At 38.4% G+C, this 24504-nt stretch overlaps 1 non-coding gene across 1 annotated transcript; it reads right to left on the reverse strand.

Moving 5' to 3' along the window:
* Nucleotides 1-23776: 23776 nt before the first annotated feature.
* Nucleotides 23777-23885, reverse strand: LOC124525190 (U6 spliceosomal RNA). The gene has a single exon (XR_006965414.1). It is a non-coding gene; the product is annotated as a U6 spliceosomal RNA (small nuclear RNA).
* Between the last annotated feature and the right edge of the window lie 619 nt (nt 23886-24504).

Below are 24504 nucleotides of genomic sequence, written 5' to 3' on the forward strand. Positions count from 1 at the left end.
AATCAACTCAAAATGCATTAAAGACTGTACCATAGGACCTGATAGCATAAAACGCCTAGAAGAAAACATAAGCTGTTTGACACTGGTCTTAGTAATGACTTTTTAGATTTCACACCAAAAGCAAAGGCAACTTATTTTTACAAAAAAGTGGGACTACATTAAACTAATAGGCTTCTAGACAGCAAAGGAAACTATCCACAAAATGAAAAGGCAACCTACAAAAAGGGAGAAAATATGTGTGAATCATTTATTTGATAAGGGGTTGATATTCAAAAAATATATAAGAAGTGCACTTGCTGTGACGAGCACTAGATGCTGTATGGAAGTAGCGAATCACTATATTTACAGCTGAAACTAATATTACACTGTATGTGAACTGGAATTTAAATAAAAACTTTAAAATATGTGCATAAAGAACTCATACAACTTAAAAACAAAAACTAAACAATCCAATTTAAAAATAGGAAGTGGATCTGATATTTTTCCAAAGACATATAGATGGCCGATAGGTATATGAAAAGGTGTTCAACCACACTATCATGGAAATGCAAATCAAAACCACTATGAGATATCACCTCACACCTATTAGAATAGCTGTTATCAAAAAGACAAGAAATAACGGTGTTACTGAGGATGTGGAGAAAAGGGAAGCCTCGTACACTGTTGGAAGGGGGGGTGATGCAAATTGGTGCAACCACTTTGAAAAACAGTACGGAGATTCCTCAAAATATTAAAAATAAAACTACCATATGATCCAGAAATGCCACTTCTGTTATTTAGCGAAAGAAAGTAAAATCATTACCTCAAAAAGATATCTGCACCCCCATATTCACTGCAGCATTTTTACAATCACCAAGATGTGGAAACAACCTAAGTGTCCTTCAACAGATAAATGAATCAAGAAAATGTGGTATACTATATACACAATGTGATAGTATGCAGTCACAAAAAAGAAGGAAATCCTGCTCTTTGCGACAACAGGGATGGTCCTTCAGGGTATTATACTAAGTGGTATAAGTCAGACAAATACAAAAACTGGTGTTGACTTTATTGTGGAATCTAAATGCAACACACAGACACACACACACACACACACACACAAGAAAACAACCCCCTGAACTCATAGATAGAGAACAGATTGGCAGTTGCCAGAGGTAGGGATGGGAGGTGGGCAAAATGGGTGAAGGTGGTCAAAATGTATAAATTTCCAGTTACAAAATAAGTGAGTCCTGGAGATTTAGAGTACAGCACAGTGACAATAGTTGACAATAATGTATTGTATATTTGAAAGTTGCTAAGAGTAAATTGTAAACGTTCTTAGCAGAAGAAAAAAGTGTATAATTTTGTGAAGTGATAGATAATAATTATGGTAATCAACTCAAAATATATACATTTATCAAATCATTCTGCTGTACACCCAAAACTAATACATTTATTTCGTCGAATGAACTGACTTCGTCCACACTTTCCAACTGTCTGACAAATTTGTTGATTAACTCCCTGTGGTTGTTTGTTCCCTGGGCATGCTATATTTTCTGTAAATGAGTGTTAAATCTAGAGGCTAGATCATGTTCAGATCTAATATCTTTGGTAATACCACTTCAATGGGAGCTTGCATACTTTCATAAGGAGGTACATAATGTTCAGCTGTCTCTTTTTGTGATGGTAGCAGACTCTCAGGATCTATATCTAGATCCATCAATTCAACTGGTATTAAAAACTGGTGATATTCTAGCTCTCATATTTATATATCATTGATTATCAGGGATACAACTATACAAGAATCAACCTTTCATCAACCATATGATTACCCTGAAGTACATGTCCTATAGGCAAAACATGATAAATGCTGGAACCTTTCCATTTACCGGTTTTCAAAATAACGAGCTGGTTTTTTAAATTTTCTAAAGGTAACAAATGAGGTTGCCTTTGTCAATTTACAATCGTTACCATTATGAACTCAAAGTTTTTTAGCAGATGTTGTTGATGCCCAAGCTCCCCTCAGATTTTGTCTACATTCAGAGTAGGCAGTAACCATGCATACTGATGGCTTACCATGTCACTCTCCACTTTGCTTCTTTGAGAGCTTTCTCCAATACCATCAGAATTTTCCCAGCCCGCCCACAGGACAACCAGAAATGATAGAGATTAATGTCTCAAGAAACAACTTTTAATCTCCAGTGAAGGGCAGCTTTCCCTCCTCTTGGTGGGACAATTCTTAGAGCTACTGCACATAACTTATGAGAGGGTCTTCAACTCATTAATGCATATCTGATTAACTATTTTCCCTTCTCTGTCTTACTTTCCTCATTCTCTGATTTGTGTTGCCTGGAATCACCTCTCAAACAAACTTTACCCAATATCCAATTCTTTGTTTCATGTTCTGTTTTGGGGGGGGGGCACCCAAACTAAGATAAATTTAGGTGCGTTTAGTGACTTTTGATCTACTGCAACTATTACCCTTACAGACAACTCTAATGATCCCATGTTTGGTCAGCTGGAGTCTATTCAAGTGGTTTCTGAGTCTCTTTCACATGACACTACTTTCTTTCTGATATGACAAGATGTTTCCGGTTCATTTTGTGTAGTTATTTCCTCAAACCTGGGACCAGCCTTAGTTTGTGCTTATTTCTTTACATAGGAAATAGTATTTAGATACCACAATTTTGACACTAAGGTACTTATTGCAGTACTAATTGCTACTATTTGGTACTTATTGCAATTAGATTTATATTTTTTTTCTAGGCCTTTCAGTAGACAGAGAAGGACACTTCCCAGTTTCTTTGTATGTCTTATTTTTTGTTGTTGAAAAATAGACATTTTAAGTAATATAATGTGGCACACCTGGAAAGTATATCCCCCACCAAGGATTTTTTTGTTGACGTATCATTGTTATTGCTGATGGCATGTGCTTGTTTAGGGGCTTTTCTGAATTCTGTAAAATCTGTATTCTTTGACATGTGTGACCACTGAAATCTCTGTTTATTTCACTTAGTAGTCAGTTAACAGGCTAGAGACCTCTTCATGCCTGAGCCGGCAGTCTCCTACCCTTTTCTGAGAACTCAGTGTGTGTGTTGGGACACACTTTCAATGCTCCATCGCCTTCACTCTTGCCTATGCAAAGCCTCAAGGTCAGTCAGAGGTGGCACAGTAGGACCTTCTCTGATCTTTCCTGGGCATACACACAGCCTTGCACAAGCACACAGCTTTCTAGATAATCTTGGAGCTTTTCAAAGTCCGTGTGGAAATCTCATTCTCCAGTTTTTCCTTATGTTTTTGATCAGCCTCGTTAGCCCCAACTAGCAATGCTACTTTGGGCAACTGAACTGTTAAACAGTTGTTAATGATTGTTTTAAACAAATCTCTAGAGGACAGTTATACACACAGAGTCAAATAAAGACGTGCTCTGAGAATGGAGCTTTCCAGTGAGTTTCCAAACATAACAAATAGTGACAATTCTCTGAGAGTGGGTTCTTGGGAAGTGCCAAACAATTCTGCCTCCTCCAGTGCCTGACAAGCTTCTAGTCTTCAAAGTTATCATAGTTGCAAGTTACAATGCAGCAGGGGTTAGGGGGATGGGATTAGGGCAAGCTAAATCCCACAAAGCTTACTGTTCTTACCAAGAGTCAGTAAGTTTTTTAATAAACTCTCCTCAAATTGTTGCAAGCTTTTAACTTATAGAGTCCTGAAAAAGTTTATCTTGACAGTTTTTGCCACTGTCTTCCTTGTTTTTATGAAGAAGCAAATTTTTGGAGAGCATTATTCCACCATTACAAAAGGAGGAATTCTGGAAATTTTTTTAGGCAAAAAATCAAGAATTCATACTAATACTTAAAATAGATTTTTTCTTCATCTTATGGATATCAACCTCATTGATTTTACTTAATCTCCTATCTCCTTTATCAAAAATCCTGTTTTTCAGTAACCATCAAAATTATTTGCTTTATCCCACTTTTCACATACAGCAGACTCAGGATAACAGTACCAATACTACTGCCCACAATATGATTATTAGAAATAGGTTATGATATTTTTCAGTTCTTCCTGTCTTTAGACTTTATCCCACCAGGGTGTAGGCACATTGCTATATTTTAGAGTCAGTTTGAAAAGATTCTCTCCGTGTGGGTTTACCTCAATGTGGACTGGCAGTGGGGTTTAGTTGATTTTACTTTCTTTTTTCAGAACTGATTTTTCATTTTAATTTATAATTATGTAAAGTATTTACATGGTTCCAAAGTCAAATCTACAAAAGAAGGCATTCAAAGAACTGTAACTACTATCTTTATCCCTGTTATCTTCTGTGCTCATCTTCTAAGCATAACCATTCTTAAAGTGTTATAGTTTATTCCTAAATTCTTATTTTTTACCATTAATATAAGAACATACGTGGGGATATCTTTGGGCATGTAGGAAGGGTTATATTTATGTTCTAATCATTACCTTTATACTAATACCTTCACTTAGTACTCATAGAGCTCTCATTTTTTTACTGTTGTCTATTGGTTTTTACCATGAGCAATATTGAAACTAGCGAAGTTCTTTCTTTTCCTTTCTTCTCCTTCACCATCTAATTTGAAGTAATATTGTTTTACTCCCAGATAATACTGATAAGGCAATCAGTAGTCTTAATTGATTTTTCATATAGTCACCCTATTCTTCCCCCAGTTTTTCACAGATGCACTCTATAATACTATCAGAACACACAGCCATCACACACCATACTTACACATATACATTTATAATCTTCATTTAGATTTAGCTCCACAGATACTTAATGCTTACCACCAGTATTTCTATCAATGCCCCTCCATTATTTTGTTGTCTGAAATTATTCTTTAGTAGTTTCCTCAGGAAATGTCTTTAAAACAATATTTCCTAAATTCTCACATCTCCAAAATAATTTTCCTGAAGACTTTAAAACTGAATGTGAGCAGGATTAGGTACAGAGTCTTTGGCTAATGTTTGGGTTTTTTTCCCCCTATTGACATAAACCAATGTTGTAACAAAATGTGATAGTAATTTAAGTCTAACAAATGTCTCAGTTCAGTCTGGCACTGGCACAAAAACATACATATAGATCAATGGAACAGAACAGAAAACCCAGAAATTGACCCACAACCATATGGTCAACTCATCTTCGACAAAGCAGAAAAAATATCCAATGGAAAAAAAAACCAGTCTCTTCAACAAATGGTGTTGGGAAAACTGGACAGTAATGTGCAGAAGAATTCATTCCAGTTTCAACTGGACCACTTTCTTACACCATATGCAAAAATAAATTCAAAATGGATGAAGGACCTAAATGTGAGACAGGAAACCATCAAAATCCTAGAGACGAACACAGGCAGCAACCTCTTTGACCTCTGCCAGTGCAACTTCTTACTAGACACATCGCTGGAGGCAAGGGAAACAAAAGCAAAAATGAACTATTGAGACTTCGTCAAGATAAAAAAAAACAAAAAAAAAAAACAAAAAAAAAACAAAAAAAAAAACTCCTGCACATCAAAGGAAACAATCAACAAGACTAAAAGGCAACCACAGAATGGGAGAAGAGATTTACAAATGACATATCTGATAAAGGGTTAGGACCCAAAATCTATAAAGAACTTATCAAACTCAACACCCCCCCCAAAAAAATAACCAGTTAAGAAATGGGCAGAAGACACGAGTAGACACTTTTCCAAAGAAGACATCCAGATGGCCAATAGACACATAAAAGATGCTCAACATAACTCATCATCAGAGAAATACAAATCAAAACCATGATGAGATACCACCTCACACCTGTTAGAATGGCTAAAATTAACAACACAAGAAACAACAGGTGTTGGTGAGGATGCAAAGAAAGGGGAACCCTCTTGCACTGCTGGTGATGCAAACTGGTGCAGCCACTCTGGAAAACAGTATGGAGGTTCCTCAAAAAAACTCAAAATAGAACTACCCTACGATCCAGCAATTGCACTACTAGGTATTCATCCAAAGGATACAAAAATACAGATTCAACAGGGTACATGCATCCCAATATTTACAGCTGCATTATCAAGAATAGCAAAACTATGAGAGAGCCCAAATGCCTATCAATTGATGAATGGATAATGAAGATGTAGTATATATACAACGGAATATTACTCAGCCATCAGAAAGAATGAAATCTTGCCATTTGCAATGACGGGCATGGAGCTAGAAGGTACTATGCTAAGCAAAATAAGTCAGAGAAAGAAAAATACCATATGATTTCATTCATATGTGGAATTTAAGAAACAAAACAGATGAACATAGGGGAGCAGCAAGATATAAGAGATGGAAACAAACCACAAGAGACTTTAAATGATAGAGAACAAACTGTAGGTTGATGGAGGGAGATGGTAGGTGAGAGACAGGCTACATGGGTGATGAGTACTAAGGAAGGCACTTGTGATGAGCACTGGGTGTTGTATGTAAGTGATGAATCACTGAATTCTACTCCTGAAACCAATATTGCATGTTATGTTAACTAAAATTTAAATAAAAATTTAGAAAAAAAGAAATGTCTTCATCTTTTTATCTAAAATTCCAATTCTTAAAAAAATTCCAATAATTTTACAAGAATAGGTCTCAGTTAAATCTGCTTTAAGTCATTTTCCCACAGTTACACATTGCATTCTTTCAAGATACCATTTTGAGGTCTATTTTTCAAGGTAGTTTTTCTTGAATAGTTTTTAGCATTGGTTCTTTTCCAGTGCTTGGTTTTCCTTTACAAGAATTCCAATCATACAGGTGTTTCATCTTTAGATATGTTCTACAATTTTCTTCAGATCCTATCTCCATTTTTTATTTTAAAAAATTTCCTTTTAATATTTTTTTAAAAGGTATGTGTTTTATGATCTTAAATTCAATATAGTTTGTTCTTCATTTCTAAAATAATTTTTTTAAATTTCTAATTCTTGTCTGAAGTAGCTCTGTCACCTCTATATTCAGGAATTCCTATTGGCTTTTTAAGTCTCTACCCTTAATTCATATTGTCCTTTCATACTTTTTATCATTTTCTTATTTTAGCTTGTTTTAAATACTAGATTAGAGTTTTCATCTCTTTTATGAGCATGTCCTTTTTATGTGCTTTCATTGTCTGAAGGAATGTTATTGTGCTCCTTATTATATTTTTTCTTAGAAGGATTTTGGATGGACTTTGACCGTGGTCTTTTCCTGTTACTCATAATTAAGTGAAATGAATTTTCCTTTTACTTTTGCAAAGGATGGATAGCCAATAATACTTTTTCTAGCTTCACATCTCTAGAGGCCCTTCTATTTTGTCGTTTTGTGACAATACAGCCTTAATACTTTCCAAAATATGTTTCTATATACCCTTGCCCATTTTTCTTCATTCTCTGTTTCCTTTTCCCCATTGTCCTTTTCTGCTCAATTTTTATTCATTCCAGTACTTTTTCCTCAGCATGGTACTAAGAAAGCTTAGTAGGAGAAGAAAAATAATACATAGCAGAGATTGTATGCAGCCCATAAAGCCTAATACAGTTACCACCTGGCCCTTTACATAAAAGCTTGCCAATCCTGTCCTATAAGCAACTGTGCCTTTTGTCTAGAGGTTCCTCCCCATTCCACATTGTCTACGTGATGCTGTCAATCCCTGGGCACTATCACAGCAGTGAGATGTGACTCAAGCAGGAGACAATGAATGGAGTCTTTCCTGGAGTTGGTATGCAGATATTAAGAGAAAGGTCTTTCTATTAGAGTGCTTTAGCTATGGGTTTGTAAGTCTCAGGTGGCTGGTGGCCACTGCTCTAGCCACACTGAGGAAGCGTATTTACAGTGAGAGGAAAGGAGGCTCAGATTATGAAGAAAGCTGAAGTGATGGATGAAACTTCTGAATTAAGTAGAGGTAACTGTATCCCTGGACTTTGCAGTTAAATCCACTTTACAATTTTATTCCAATAAATTCACTTTTCTGCTTGAGCTCATTTGAGGTGGATTCTGATATGGTGACTCAAAAAAACCAGACTAACACAGATGTATACATGAAAATATGTGTGCATGGCCATTTAAAGGATTTTTCTCAAATTATTGCCTACTAAGTCTGTTTTTCTTTCTTTTTAGCTATAAGAGGATTAAAGACTAATGAAAGAAACAAAAGCTTAACAAAGGATGTAAGAAAAATTACTTTGTGAACAGAATACCGTAGCTCAGATTTTGTAAATTAGTGTAAACTTTTTTAAAGTATGCACTAAATAAGTGCAGCTTATGTTTATAAATAAAATTAAAAATAATTGGGTTACTGATAACAACTGGCATCACATTTTGATGCACTTGTGCTGGCAGGGTTTAAATTTAAAAATATAAATGACTATTTTGTAGAATGGAGCCTATCAGAGCCACCAGTAGACTTTTTACAAAAACCAGATTTTCAAAGACCACACCAAGGACCTACAATGGTAACTCTGATAAACAGAAAAGCTCTAATTCAGACACTTTAACCTTTTAAAAATTATGTGTATTTTATATTTTGCTTTTTTTTAAGCAACAAAGGTTTCTTTTAATGATAAAGTTTCAAAGTCTTTATTTCTGTCATCACTAAATATACACTCATACCACCACCAGATGATTTCACCAATGCAACATAGCAATTTTTCAGTTGATTACACTTAGAAGTAACAAGGATCTGGGTAAATTTTATAGATCTTTTATACCAAGGTCAGATCCCAAACAAAAACTAACAATGATTAGGATACCAGAAAGGCACAGAACGGACATTGAAAATTCATTAAGTTGTTTAATAATACTATCAGAGCAATAGTCTCTTTATCTTGAATAAGAGAGTAAACAAAAAGCTGACCCTGATAAATAATTTAAGACTGACTCCAATTTGCTCCTGATGTGATTCTCTGGTTATTAAAATCACTCATGTGTAAGCATGGCAGATGGAAGCCCTCGGGCTCCTGAAAACAACCTCCCTTGTCTCTCATCCTTAGAGGGGCTGAAAGGACCACTAAATGCTCTCTTAGATACTAGAGCAAGGCAACAAGAGGCCCAGAACAGCTACAACTCACCTTGCAGGTGCCAAGGATGAAACAGAGTTCTCTGGAAAGGACCCGGGGGCCATGAGTGCTGTCCAGTGGGAGCCTCTCGACAACATCTGTGAGGAAGAACCCATTCCAGTTCCATTGATAACTGTGCCGTAACCTGTCCCTACAGAGTTCTGTCCTGGTTAATGCCAGAAGAGATGTATGAGAAAGAGGGAAGGCCAGGAAGAAACAAATGTCTATCATTTTCTTGTCCTGTGATCCTTTACAAGATAATTCTTTTCCATGCTTTTTAAGTCTCTGAAATCAAAAGAAGCTAGTTCTTGATTTGGATGAGGGAGGGGATCAAAAGGATGCCTATCCCTCCTGTATTTTGCTTAAGTTCTTCCAAAACAATAAATGCACTTCTCCCTGATTTGACCTTGCAAATGAACTTGGCCATTTCCCAGACAGCTCCAGAAGCCAGCCAAAAATCAGAACTTGGGTCACTAATTGGAAAATAACTCTGAATAACACTCCTGGCTTTCCCACACATTCTGTCCCCAACCACTTCCTAGAAGCCCAGGGTGACCTGTAGCAAGTTTTTTACTCGCCTCCTGTCTTCATCCAGTCTAGAAAGAGGACCTCCCATAAAGCCCTCAATAATGGTAGCAGCATTAATAGGCCTCAAATCAGTCTGACAAACATCATCATATTTGATTTCCAAGCAATCCTATGGCAGAAATCAAGTACTATGGTCTTTCTATAGACTTACAGACTGAGATTCATTAAAACTAAGCTACAAATGGAAAGAGCAAGCCCTTGAAGTTCAAATCTTGTTATAACCCAGTTCAAGGATGTGGATTTTGATGTTAAAAGAGGTTCTATCACCTGCCCAAGTTATCTCAACTAATTAGTTGCAGTCCTTGAAGTTGACAGATTCAATAACTACTGGAACCAGAGACATCAGCCTCTCAAGTGTTAACAGGAGTCCAAAGCTGTGTAGCTTCCTTGGGCTTCCCATGGAAGATGAAATGGCTTTGCTCTGTCATGCACTAGAGAGCTCACTGGTGATAGAATGGGGAAATGGACTTTAACTTGATAAAACAAAGATACATCTAATGCTTACAGTCATCAATCATATGCCTCAGATATAGAGAGATAATCATGTTAGAGATGGTCTAAAAATGCAGGCCATCCAAGGAGACACAAGCCATGTGTGGACTCAGAAAAGATCTCTGGTCCTTTCTAATCCCAAAATTTCTGAGTCCCTGGAAAAGTGGAGACGAAGGAAAGAGTCTGTGAAAAGCGGAAGTAATGATTCAGTGACGATGATGGCTGCTTTTTCACTCTGGACAGTGATCTAGAGAATAAAGAATAGATTTTTCTTTATTTTCTAAGATGCAGGTAGGAAGAATGGAGGGGAATGGAGTAAGGATTAACACAACTGGAATTGAAGACACAAAAGAATGCAGGGAACAAGTAGGTAGAGAAAAGAAAAAGAGGAAGTTTTCCTGAAAACTCTTTGAAGGGACACATCTTAAACCTGATAACACCTAACAAACTCAGCTCCAAGTATCCAACAAAAATAAGAGAAAGGGATCACCTAATTGGAAAAAAATTCAAAAACCTGTTTTGTTTTTTTTTTTTTAATTTTTTTTTTCAACGTTTATTTATTTTTGGGACAGAGAGAGACAGAGCATGAACGGGGGAGGGGCAGAGAGAGAGGGAGACACAGAATCGGAAACAGGCTCCAGGCTCTGAGCCATCAGCCCAGAGCCCGACGCGGGGCTCGAACTCACGGACCGCGAGATCGTGACCTGGCTGAAGTCGGACGCTTAACCGACTGCGCCACCCAGGCGCCCCTCAAAAACCTGTTTTTAGTCCATTTCTTTACCTCTTCCAAGCAGATACATTTAACCAAGCATTACAACTGGTGTTACGTGCTGGTTGAATTGTGTCCTCCAAAAAAGGTATGTTGAAACCCTAACTCCCATTACCTCAAAATGTGACCTTCTTTGGAAATAAGGTCTTTACAGAGGTAACCAAGTTAAAGTAAGATCATTAGAGTTGGTCCTAATCCAAACAGACTGTGTCTTTATTAAAAAGGGTAATTTAGACACAGAGACAAACAGGCACAGAGGGAAAATGCTATGTAGTGATGAAGACAAAGATCGGGGTGATACATCTACAAGCCAAGAAACCCCAAAGATTGCTAGTCAACCACCAGAAGCTAGGAGAGAGTCAGGGAACAGATTTTCCTTCAAAGCTGGCCTATTTCCAGGAGGAACCAAACCTGCACTCAGCTTGATCTTGGACTTCTAGCCTCTAGAACTCTAAGACTGCAAATTTCTGTTTAAGCCAGAGCTGGTGGGTGGTATTTTGTTAAAGTAGCCCTAGAAAACTGACAATATAACTGGCTATTCTGAGTTTCACCTTTTCCAGACACACACTTTCTAAGTAAAGTTCTGAAGTGCTCTACAATTATGAAGCTCAAAGTCAAATCAGAGCAGGAAATAGTCACAGAGGTCATTGAGTACAACTCTCATTTTACAGACAAGAACATCAGAAGTCAGGAAGAGTGAGCAGGTTGCCCAAGTCCTCACAGTGGAAAAACCAAAACCATAACTAGGTGTCCTAACCCAGGCATCCTAAGTTCCAGGACACAGCTCTTCCCACCAAGATTTGATTGTTCCCAAACTGCAAACACGGCTCTCGAATAACTGTACGCTGAGTGCGCTCATCTTAAGTGTGATACCAGAGGCTGGTGTTCATTATCTCAGTAGCGTGGCAGTTGGTGGAGGGGTGGCGGTGTCATCTTATTCCCTAGGGAATATGACCAAGAGCTGCATCAGGAAGGCCACTGCTAGGAGGACTAGATGCACCTGCTGTCTGCAGACGTATTATACTGCTGGTCCTTCCCCACCTTCCTCTGTAACCCTGCCCAGATGGTCAGACCAGGGAACTGAGAGGGCTGGAAAGGAAAGGATTTCACACTAGCTCAAATGCCCAGGGGTGGGGGGGGGGGGGCAGGGGGACAGTGACTACAACATATATTTTCTAGGATCTCACAGAATTCAACTGAGAATAAACTTTCTGATCCCCAGGTAAATGTTCAAGGAAGGAGGCATGTTCTTCACCTCCTCCACATCTATAAGAAAAGACAGCACTGAGCAATTTATCCCCAGCCTTACAGATCAAAGGAAAGCAGAGGCTTGGACTTTTGAAGTGGCTTGTCCTCCCAAGTCAGAAGGCATGTGGGTTGGTTTCCTCTCCAAAAGTCCTCAAAAAGCACAAGAGGAAAATAACTTCATAAAGGGGGCTGCCTCGAGCAGACCCTTGATTTCTGTCCTACCCAGTAAACATGCTGAGTGCCCGATAATGGCACATTTAAAGGGACAACAATTAAGTAAAACTCTGGTGAATAAGGCATGGTTTTGTCTACCAATTCAGACTGAAGGAGCAAAGGAAAGGGACTCTTTCTCTTAATGTCTCCTGAGACAGTTTCTCTGGGTTTGGTCTCTCAGGAGGAGGAATGAGGCAGAGCTGCATTTAAAGTGGCCTAGAAACTGGAGAGTGTTATGCTAAGTGAAATAAGCCACACAGAGAAAGACAGATACCATATGTGTTCACTCTTATGTGGATCCTGAGAAACTTAACAGAAACCCATGGGGGAGGGGAAGGAAAAAAAAAAAGGTTAGAGTGGGAGAGAGCCAAAGCATAAGAGACTCTTAAAAACTGAGAACAAACTGAGGGTTGATGGGGGGTGGGAGGGAGGGGAGGGTGGGTGATGGGTATTGAGGAGGGCACCTTTTGAGATGAGCACTGGGTGTTGTATGGAAACCAATTTGACAATAAACTTCATATATTGGGGAAAAAAATAAAGTGGCCTGGAGCTCCATGGAGTTGATGGGCAAGGAAGGATCTTGGATCACCTGTACAAAAGGGCACCACAGAAGTCCTTGGTTCAGATGCTCAGACAGACACAGGACTGTGGACGGAAACTAGGTAGGGTTTGGGGCTGCTGGCCTATCTTCCTTCTTATGCCTACTTGCACGCTACTCCTACCCCAACAATAACCAGATAGAATTTGCTGAAATGATTAGCTTCTCACCTTGCCTTTTTCTAAACGGCCATTTTCAGCTTGGTGCAGACAGACATGGCAGTGAAGGTGAATGTGTGGCCTGTTTTCTTTCAAAGTGTAGAATCAGAGTTTTCTCTGCTTATAGCCTGACCTACCCGCCCAGTCACTTTGTACATTTCTAGGCTTCAAGGAGGATATGGATCCAAAAGTAAATAACTATCCTTGCCATGACTTTTAAGTAGATACTTAAATATTACATATATACACATGCTATGGACTGAATGTTTGTACACCCCAAAATTCATTATGTTGAAGTCCAATCCACTGTGTGATATGATGGTATTTGAAGAAGGGCTTTCGGGAGGTCATTAGGGTGAGATGAGGTCATGACAGTGGGGCTCTCATGATGAGATTAATACCCTTTTTAAGATTAATACACTTTTTAAAAATTTTTTTTCTTAATGTTTTCATTTATTTTTGAGACAGAGAGAGAAAGAACATGAGCAGGGAAGGCGCAGAGAGAGAGGGAGACACAGAATCTGAAGCAGGTTCCAGGCTCTGAGCCATCAGCACAGAGCCCAATGCGGAGCTCGAACTCACAGACTGTGAGATCATGACCTGAGCCAAAGTCGGACGCTCAACTGACTGAGCCATCCAGGCGCCCCTGATTAATACACTTTTAAGAGTAAAAAAGATCTGTCTTGTGAAGACACAGTGAGAAGTAGGCTAACAAACCAGGAAATGGACTTATAGCAGAACCCAACCATGCTGCCATCCTGCTCTTACACTTTCAGCTTCCAGAACTGTGAGAAAAAAATATTTGGTGCTTAAGCCACCCAGGCTATAGTATTTATTATAGTAGCCCAAGTTTACTAGGACAATACATATATAAACCCATTTTTTTTGCAAGGGATGGGGTCTGTCCAACCCTTCCATTTTCCAACCTTGACACACTTTACCAGGAGTTGTCCTTCCCCTCTTCATCTACAAAGTCACTGAGGGAAGAGCCATGTGTAAACAAAGTACCCCTGTCCCTGTGAATCACAACACCCCCTTAGCCTATTGGACCAGATGATGTCCCCTCCTGAGGAATTTGGAATTCGAACTGATACATTAAGCCTCAATCAGGCTGTGCTTGCAAATGGAGGAGATACAACACAGGACCTGTTGGCAATGGTCATTTTCTGCCAAGTGGATTGGAAAGTAGAGAAAAATTCTCTTCAGCCAGACATATGGATAAACTAGACTTACAGAGAAGCAGGGAAAAAAGAGAGTGAGAGAATCCTTAAATCTCCACAGGGCTTTAACTCCTGGTTCTATAACATCCCTAAGAGCCAGCTGCCCCTTTACCTTGAGTTTCTTGAGAATGCTCTGGCTTGGGCTAGCTCATGTAGACTTCTGTTCCTTACTACCAAAAGTCTTCATTTACCAGAAATCATCTATGAAACCACTGGTTGGGCAATGGCCAAGAGCAGAACACCATGGGACTCCCCCAAAAGCACCTCCCAGGAAGCTGTGCAAATTTACCTGTGTCTTTCAAGCCACATTTTATCACCTTGCTCACGAGGCTAAAATTTGAGTTTCTAGGATGACTTGATGACATCCAGACACTCTGATCACCACTATTTTTCTTTGAACTGGTACACTGACCCCAACCAAAGTCCTGCATTCATTCTAGCTGCCATGTTGGTTTTTTTTTTTTAACATTTATTCAATTTTGAGAGACACAGAGCATGAGTGGGGGAGGAGCACAGAGAGAGGAAGACACCAAATCTGAAGCAGGCTCCAGGCTCTGAGCACAGAGCCTGACATGGGGCTCGAACCCACGAACCATGAGATCATGACCTGAGGTTGGATGCTTAACCCACTGAGTCACCCAGGCACCACTAGCTGCCATGTGTTCAGAAGGGTAATAGGTCACAATCCCTTATCTGAAATTTCTGAGGACCAATGTTTTTGGAACTCGGAATTTTAAAAATTTTAAAAAGTATGACTCATAAATTACACACTGCCCCCAACAGGGTCTGGGGCTGTTCCCTAACCAAACATGTTAATATTTCTGTAGCAAAATGCACAAATATTTTTTTAACTGAGTTAAACAAATAGTTTTATATCAAGTTTTCCTGACAAATAGGTTCACATCAACTTCAAGCAAGATTCTGTCCTCAAGTGATTTAGTAAAAACCTTAGTTTCAGGGAGAAGAGTCCAAGATGGTGGAGTAGAAAAAACCCAAAGTCACCTCCTACATATAGAATCTATACCTATATATAGAGCAGTACCTCCTAAAGAAACTGAGGATTGACTGAACAGTTTCTGCACACCAAAGAACAGAGGGATCACACAGGGAACAGCAGAGACAGAGCCGGGACCCTACTCTTGAAGCTACAAACTGCAGGGGGTGGATAGCACTGAGGGGCCCACGTGCAGATTTGACTGCCCTGGGGTACGGCAAAACAAAAACAAAAATAAAACAACAACAAAACCCAGCTGTTTAAAGGGCAACTGGCATACATGTGAAGGAAACCCATTTACTAATCCTAGAGCATGGGCTAAATGGTGAGGTAACTGCTGGAAGTCTGTCTGGGGTCAGAGGTACCAGCAATCACCACTGTTTACATTTCCCCTCCACTTTGATAGCACAGACAGGAGCAGGGTCTGGGTGCTCTAGCTGGTCTGCCACTTCAGTGAGGCCAGCCGCTAGCCCACACCAGCTCCAGCAATCCCCCACCGTGACCCCCCCACACACACTCAATCTAGCCTCAGCCATCCTACCATGGTGCCACCTGTATGAAAAGCCCTGGCCTATTCCCACTCCAGATAACCCACCAGGGCAGCCCCAGTGCACAGCACCCTGGGAACACCTGGCCTGTGCCCATTTCAGCTCGAGCCATCCCAACAGGCTGGCCCTAGCGCAGAGTGTCCTGGGACTCCTGGCTTGCACCTGCTCCAGCGCCAGCCAGCCAGCTGAAGCTAACAGGCGCATGCAGTCTGTACAAGGGATGTTCCTACACAAGTCCGCTCCTTCAAGACTGGGAAAGGTGGATGTTTTGCTTATTAATTCAGTAAAACAGAGAAAATCAAACAAAATGAGGAGACAGAGGATTATGCTCCAAATGAAAGAACAAGACAAAACTTCAGAAAAAGAACAGAATAGAGATAAACAATCAACCTGAGAAAGAGTTCAAAGTCTTAAAGATACTCACCAGACTTGAGAGAAGAGTGGAAGAACTCAGTGAGAACTTCAACAAAGAGATAGAATATATGAAAAAAACTAATCAGAGCTGAAAAACAACTGAAATTAAAAATATGCTATAGATAATCAACAGCAGATTAGAGGATCTAGAAGAACAGATCAGTAATCTGGAAGATAGGGTAATAGAAAGCACTCAAACTGAACAGCAGTAAAAAAAAAAAAAAGGAGATATATGAAGGGGAACTCTGGGACACCAAGAGTCTAACATTTACATCATAGGGTCTCGAGGGAGAAGAGAAAAGGGTAAAAAATGTGTTTGAAGAAATAATAGTTGAAAACTTCCCTAACCTGGGGAAGGAAATAGACATTCAGGTTCAAGAAGCATAGAGAACCCCAAACACGATGAACTCCAAGAGGTCTACAATAAGACACAAAATGATTAAAATGGCAAAAATTAAAGATAAAGAGAGAATCTTAAAAAGCATCAAAAGCAACTAGTTATATACAAGGAAAACTCCATAAGACTATCGGCTGATTTTTCAGTAGAAACTTTATAAAACAGAGAGAGTGGCATGACATATTCAAAGTGCTAAAAGGAAAAATCTCAAAGCCAAGAATACTCTCTCCACCTGGCAAGGTTATCATTCAGAACCAAAGGAGAGATAGTTTCCCAAACAAAAGTTAAAGGAATTCTTCACCACTACACAGCCTTACAACAAATATCAAAGGGACTTCTTTAAGTGGAAAAGAAAAGGCCATAACTAGAAGAAAATTATGAAATGAAATAAAACTGCATTGGCAAAGGCAAACATAGAGTAAAAGTAGTAGATCAATCATTTATAAAACTAGTATGAAGGTTAAAAGACCAAAATAGTAAAATCAATTACAGTTGACTCTTAATGAAGAGATTAGGGGCACTGACATCCTATACATATAACTTTTTACTCCCCAAAATTTAACTACTAATAGCCTACTATGAATCAGAAACCTTACCAATAACATAAACAATCAAATAACACACATTTTGTATGTCGTACATATATATACTGTATTCTTACAATAAGGAAAGCTATAGAAAAGAAAATGTTATTAAGACCATAAGGAAGAGAAAATATGTTTATAGTACCATACTGTGAAACTTTCCACATAGGAAAAGAAAATGAGTTAAGGGATTCATAAAAGAAACAGATGTAAAATACGACATCATATACATAAAACATGTAGGGAGAGGAGTAAAAATGTAGTGATTCTAGAATTTGTTTGAATTTAACTAACCATTAAGTTTAAACTGCTATATATTTAGGATGTTAACTATGAACCTCATGGTAACCACAAACCAGAAACCTGTAACAAATACACAAAATATAAAGAGAAAGGACTCCAAGCATAACACTAAAGAAAGCTATAAAACGATAAGGAAGCAAGATAAGAAGAAATAAACAGAAAAGAACCACAAAAAACAACTAGAAAACAATTAACAAAATGACAATAATACCTATGAATAATTACTTCAAATGTAAATAGCCTTAAATGCTCCAAAAGATGTAGGCGACTGAATAGATTAAAACAACAGCAACCAAAAACAAGACCCATCTGTACACTGCCTACAAGAGACTTACTTCAGACCTAAAGATATATGTAGATTGGAAGTGAAGGGACAAAAAACATATACCATACAAATGGAAGTGCACACACACACACACACACACACACACACCAGAATAGTAATACTTATATCAGACAAAATAGACTTTAAAGACTGCAGCAAGAGACACAGAGGGGCACTACATAATGATCAAGGGATCAATCTAATAAAGGATATGGCAATTGCAAATATCTATGCACCCAACGTTGGAGTATCTAATTACATAAAGCAAATATTAACAGACACAAAGGGAAAATTTGATACTAATACAATAATAGTAGGGTACTTTAACACTCCACCTATATCAACAGATAGATCATCCAGAAAGAAAATCAACAAGGAAGCGGTGGCTCTGACAGCACAATAGACGAGATAGTTTTAACATATATATGTGTGTGTGTGTATATATATATATGTTTTAAACATATATATATATACACATGTATATTTTAACATGTATATATGTATGTATGTGTATGTATATATATGTGTGTGTGTGTGTATACACACACACACACAAACACTCCATCCAAAAACAGAATACACATTCTTTTCAAGTGCAAATGGAACATTCTCCAAGATAGATCATATGTTAGGCCACAAAATAACTCTCAAAAACTTTAAGACAACTAAAACCATATCAAGCAGCTTTCTGACTGCATCAGTATGAAACGAGAAATCAACTACAAGAAAAAAAATGGAAAAAATATAAAAACACATGGAGGCTAAACATGATACTAAACAACCAATGGGTCAACGAAGTCATCAAAGAGGAAATTTTAAAAAAATAACTGGAAACAAATGAAAATGGAAATACAACAGTTCAAAATATTTGGGAGACAGCAAAAACAGTTCTCAGAAGAAAGTTAATAGCAATACAGGCTAACAAAAAAATACAGAATAAACTACATTACCTTACACCTAAAAAACTAGAAAAAGAAGAATAAAGGCCAAAGTTAGAGCAAAGGAAATAACAAAGATCAGAAAATAAATAAATGAAATAAAGTCTAAATAAGAGACTAATAAAGAGACCAATGAAAAGTAGAAAAGACCAATGAAACCAAGAGCTGGTTCTTTGAAATAATAAATAACAATGATAAACCTTTAGTCACGTTCATAAAGAGAAAAAAAATAGAAAACTCAAAATTGGAATGAAAGAGAAGGTACAACCTACACCACAAAAATACAAAGGATTAGAAGAGATTGCTAGAAAAAATTATATGCCAACAAATCAGACAACCTAGAAGACATAGATATCCCTAGAAATATACAATCTTCTAAGACTGAATCAGGAAGAAATAGAAAATCTGAAGAGACCTATCACTAGTAACAAGTTGAATCAGTAATCAAAAAATTCTCAATACACAAAGTCCAGGACCAGATTACTTTACAGGTAAAATCAACTAAACATTTAAATAAGAGTTAATACCTATTCTTCTCAAACTATTACAAAAAATAGAAGAGAAAGGAAAGATTCTAAATATATTCCACGAGGCCAGCACTATTCTGATAACAAAACCAGACAAAGACACTACAAAAAAATTTTAAAAAATTAGAGGCCAATATCCCTGATGAGCATAGACACAAAAACCTTCAATGAAATATTAGAAAACCAAATCCAACAATGCATTAAAAGAATCATTTAGAACACCTGGGTGGCTCATTCAGTTGAGTGTCTGGCTCTTGATTTCGGCTCAGGTCATGATCTCACGGTTCATGGGATGGAACCCCACATCGGCCTCCAAGTTGTCAGCGTGGAGCCTGCTTTGGATTCTCTCTCTCTCCCTCTCTCTCTGCCCCTCCCCCACTCTCTTTCTCAAAAAATAAACTTAAAAAAAAGAGAGAACGATCATTCACCACCATCAAGTGGGATTTATCCCAAGGATGCAAGAATGGTTCAACCTGAATCATCCACAAATCAATCAACATGATACATTACATTAACGAAATGAAGGATAAAAATCATGATCATCTCAATAGATGCAGAAAAGGCATTTGACAAAATTCAATATCCATGTAAAAACTCAACAGAGTTGAAAAAATATATGTTAACATAATAAAAGTTATCTATGACAAGTCCACAACTAATATTATATTCAATGGTGAGAGGCTGAAAGCTTTTTCTTTAAGATCAGGAACAAAACAAGAATGTCCACTCTTGCCACCTTTATTTAACATAGTACTGGAAGTCCTAGCCATATCAATCAGATAAGAAAAAGAAACAAAAGGCATCCAAATTGATAAGGAAGAAGGAAACCATCACTATTTGCAAATGACATAATATTTTACATAGAAAACCCTAGAGAGAGCCAAAGCATAAGAGACTGTTAAAAACTGAGAACAAACTGAGGGTTGATGGGGGGTGGGAGGGAGGGGCGGGTGGGTGATGGGTATTGAGGAGGGCACCTTTTGGGATGAGCACTGGGTGTTGTATGGAAACCAATTTGTCAATAAACTTCATATATATATAAAAAAAAAAAAAAAGAAAAGAAAACCCTAAAGACCCCACCAAAAAAAATCTATTAGAATAAATGAATTTCATAAAGTTGCAAGAAATGAAATTAATGTACAGAAATCTACTATGTTTTTATACACTTACAGCAAAGTAGCAGAAAGAGATATTTAGAAAACAATCCCATTTATAATGCATCAAAAATAATACACCTCAGAATAAATTTAACCAAGGAGGTAACACACCAGTACTACGAAAATTGTAAGACACTGATTAAAGAGACTGAAGATGACAAAAACAAATAGAAAGACACACCATGCTCATGGATTGAAAGAATAAATATTGTGAAAATTTCCATGCTACCCACAGTGAGCTACCCAAAGAAAATGAAAACACTAACTCAAACAGGTGTATGTTTCCTATTTTTATTGCAGCATTATTTACAAGAGCCAAGATATGGAGGTAACCCAAGCGTCCACTGATAGACGAATGGATAAAAAAGATGTGGTACATATACACAATGGAATATTACTCAGCATTTAAAAGAATGAAATCTGGCCATTTGCAACAATATGTATGGACATAGAGAGTATAATACTAAGTGAAATAAGTCAGACAGGAAAAGACAAATACCATATGATTTTACTAATTTGTGGGATCTAAGAAACAAAACAAATGAACTAACAAGCTAGAAATAGACTCATAAAAAAAAAAAAAAACAGAACAAACTGATGCTTGCCAGTGGGGAGCAGAGTGGGTTAATGGGCAAAATAGGCGAAAGGAATTAAGAGGTACAAATTTCCAGTTACAAAATAAGTCATGGGGATGAAAATTACAGCATAAGAAATACAGACAGTCAATAACACTGTAAAAACTTTGTATGGTGACTGATGGTAACTACATGTGGTGAGCATTTCATAACGTTGAGTCACTATGTTGTACACCTGAAACTAATATAATATTGTTAACTATACTTCATATTTTCAAAAATTTCAGAGCTCTTGGTATTGTGGTCAGAAATCACTATTAACTCCCATTTAATAGATAAGTAAACTGATGGCCAGAGAGATTTAGTACTTTACTCAGGGTACCCCAGACATAAACAGGCCAAATTGGGATGCAAATCCAGGAAGTCTGGCGCAAAGGTAAAAGCCTTAATAGCACTCCACTAATTATACTGCCTCTCCAAACTTGACACTTCTGAGCATCAGGTTATCAGGCTGGTTCCAGATCTGGAAAACCACATGGAGAACAATTAAAAGAGAACTTGAGCTATTTAGCAAAGAGTAGAGAAAACCAAGGAGGAGATACCATGTTTTATTCAGATACCGGTCCCCTTCCCAGATTCCTTCCCTAACTCCATTTTTTATGAGAGGACATTAGGCTACCAAAGACTCTGGGATCAACTACAAAGATAAGAAGATTCTGAGAGATAGGAGCTGAGAGATGTGTGTAGGATGAACAAAGGCCAATCCTACTCTTTGCTGAAGTAAAGCAGAGGCAAGCTATGAATTAGAGGGTAGCTGTCAACAGCCTCAGATCTTTCTCTGTTAGCTTATTCATTTATCAAACACTTGTTGGGTACCTAGCCTGTGCACAACTGTCCTCAGTGCTGGGAAATGCCAAAGAACAAACTGCTCCTGCCTTCCTTTCTAATCTTATGTCCTCCTCTCTCCCACTCCTGCTAAATCCAGACACAAGGGTCCTTCTGTACCGCAAACCCTCCCAGATTCTTTCCGCTATCAGGACCTTTGCACCTGCAGTTCCCCATTCCTGGCATATTCTGTTTCCTGTTCTTCAAGTGGCTCAGCTTATACATCATTTCCCCAGCGAGGGCATCCCTAACCACCCCATCTAGTTGCTTGATATGTTAATTTTCATCTTTGCACTTACTGGTATCTAATGTTTTTTTCCAGTATTTGTTTACCTTCTCCCCCTATTGAATTTAGTTTAATGACTTTTTTTGGTTTTGTTTCGCTTTTTAAGTACGCTTCATGTCTAACATGAGGCTTCAATGCATGACCCTGAGATTAAGAGTCACATGCTCTACCGACAGAGCCAGCCAGGTGCCCCTGAATTTAGCTTAATGAAATCAGAAACTTCATCTGTTTTGCAGTCTGCTGTATTTATGATGTTTTGAATAGTACCAAGCATATAGCAAGTAGTCTATAAATATTTACTGAATAAATTAATAACCAAGAAATTATGCTTCCATTTTGGGGAATGTGTTAGCTTTGTTGTTTTGAAAGCCTGTCCTGTGGTTGCAAACTAGAGAAAATATAATGAGCTGTGTGGTTGAGGTGGCTAAGTGTAGAGCAACATCCAAACTCCTCCTCTTTAACAGGACTCCCACTGGAGTTTACTGACCCCAGCATTCTTTATAGAAAGGATTTGGTCATTGGGGTGTGGGTGGAAAAATGAAGTGTGCCATTTCTATGTCATGCCCTTAAAACAAAGGTAGATGTGGCCACTGGCCCTTTCTCCACTTCCCATTACCTGGAAGATGTCAGGATCTAAAGCAACCACTTCGGATCCAACAATGGAAATCCTGTGCATTGAGAATGACATAGCTGCTCTGCCAGCCTTAGACAGTTTACCTCTGGATTATGAAATAGACACAAATAAGCTTCCATCTTGTTTAAGCTGCTGTATTGGAGGGCGGGGAGGGGGGGCTGCTTGGTTACAACAGCTAATAACTCTAATAACAAGTCTTAGGTCTTTTTTCAGCAATTTAGAGGATCCTTGCTACACCTGGCCTGCCTCTCTCAGGAACCACTGCCTAAATACTATTTCCATATTTTTTCATTTTTAAATTTTATCCTTACCATCTTTCAAGTTAGTTTCTGTGTCCCACAACACATTGCCTTTGCAACCTTCCACATGCAGAAAGGGAAAGGAAACACATTTCGTGAATGATGAGTAGGAGCCACTTACTATGCTAAATGCCTTGTGTATAATATCTTAACTCTCTCAATATGTCTGTGAATCCAATGTCATTTCAATTTTCCAAATAAGAAACAGACTCAAGGATGTTAGATGTCTGGTCCAAGGTCATACAACTATTAAGTGGCAGCGTTAGACTTTGAACCAGGTGAGAGCCAACTCTATAGAGCCACTACTCCATGCTGATACTGTGGCATGCACAATGACTGAGGGCTTGCATTTGTGTTCTTAGATTACTTTTTTTTTATAACTTATTAACATAATTGCATGACTTTTACTTGACTTGTCCGTATGCCATCTCTTTACTCAACTTTTAGGGCGTTTGCTTTTTATAAATTGTGGTCATATATAACATAAGATTTACCATTTAGCTATTTTTAAGTGTCCAGTTTAGTAACATTAAGCACATTCAGGTTGCTGTAGAACCATCCACCACTATCTACCTCCAGAACTTGTTCATCATCTCTGAAAAAATATGAGAATCTCCATGAGTTTGTGTGTCGTCCTTGCACCAGGGGACATGCTAATCTTCTCTGCATTGTTCCAATTTTAGTCCATGTGCTGGCCAAGCGAGCACAGGGGGCCAAGTGTTTAAGTCACTGGTTTTCTCATTCTTGGCCTCTCTCCCCGTTTTCTTTCTTTCCTTCCTTCTGTGACCTGTTGCCTGCTGCTTAGTAATGAACCGGAGCATCCTAGCAATAGATGTGCCTGTTCAAAGTCATGAGAAAGAGGAAGGAGAAATAAACATAAAAGGGCCTGGCTTGGATCCTATCTTTATCCTCTGCCCCAACCAATCCCCAGGGAGGAAGAGGATTGAGCAAGGAAACACGAGACTCACAAACAGCCTAATTTAAAATGGAATCACTGTGAAGTTTCTTAGCCCTTCAAACAGCAAGTTAGCAACTCTGATCTGCTCTGCCCTGCATGACTCACTGTCCGTGCCAAGTACTGCCTGCGTCTCGGAACTTCGTCCTCCTCATCTCAAGCTCCCAGGCCCTACCTCCATTTTCTCCTTTCCTTCCTCCTACTCTCTCTCCTCTGGAGGTTTTCACCACCTGCAAGAAAGCATGGCAGGGAGAAGTGTCGGTGCTTTAAGGGGAGGAGATCAATTCAGTGTGAATTTCTGTTTTCCATGAAAGGCTTTTCCATGAGAACACCGGCATTTGAGAGTTTCCTGTGTTCACTGCCCTCTCACT

Source organism: Lynx rufus, unplaced genomic scaffold (genome assembly GCF_022079265.1).
Source record: "Lynx rufus isolate CCGP_SWC_20201006 ecotype Redwood Valley unplaced genomic scaffold, mLynRuf1.p SCAF_4, whole genome shotgun sequence".
NCBI classification, from domain to species: Eukaryota; Metazoa; Chordata; class Mammalia; order Carnivora; family Felidae; genus Lynx; species Lynx rufus.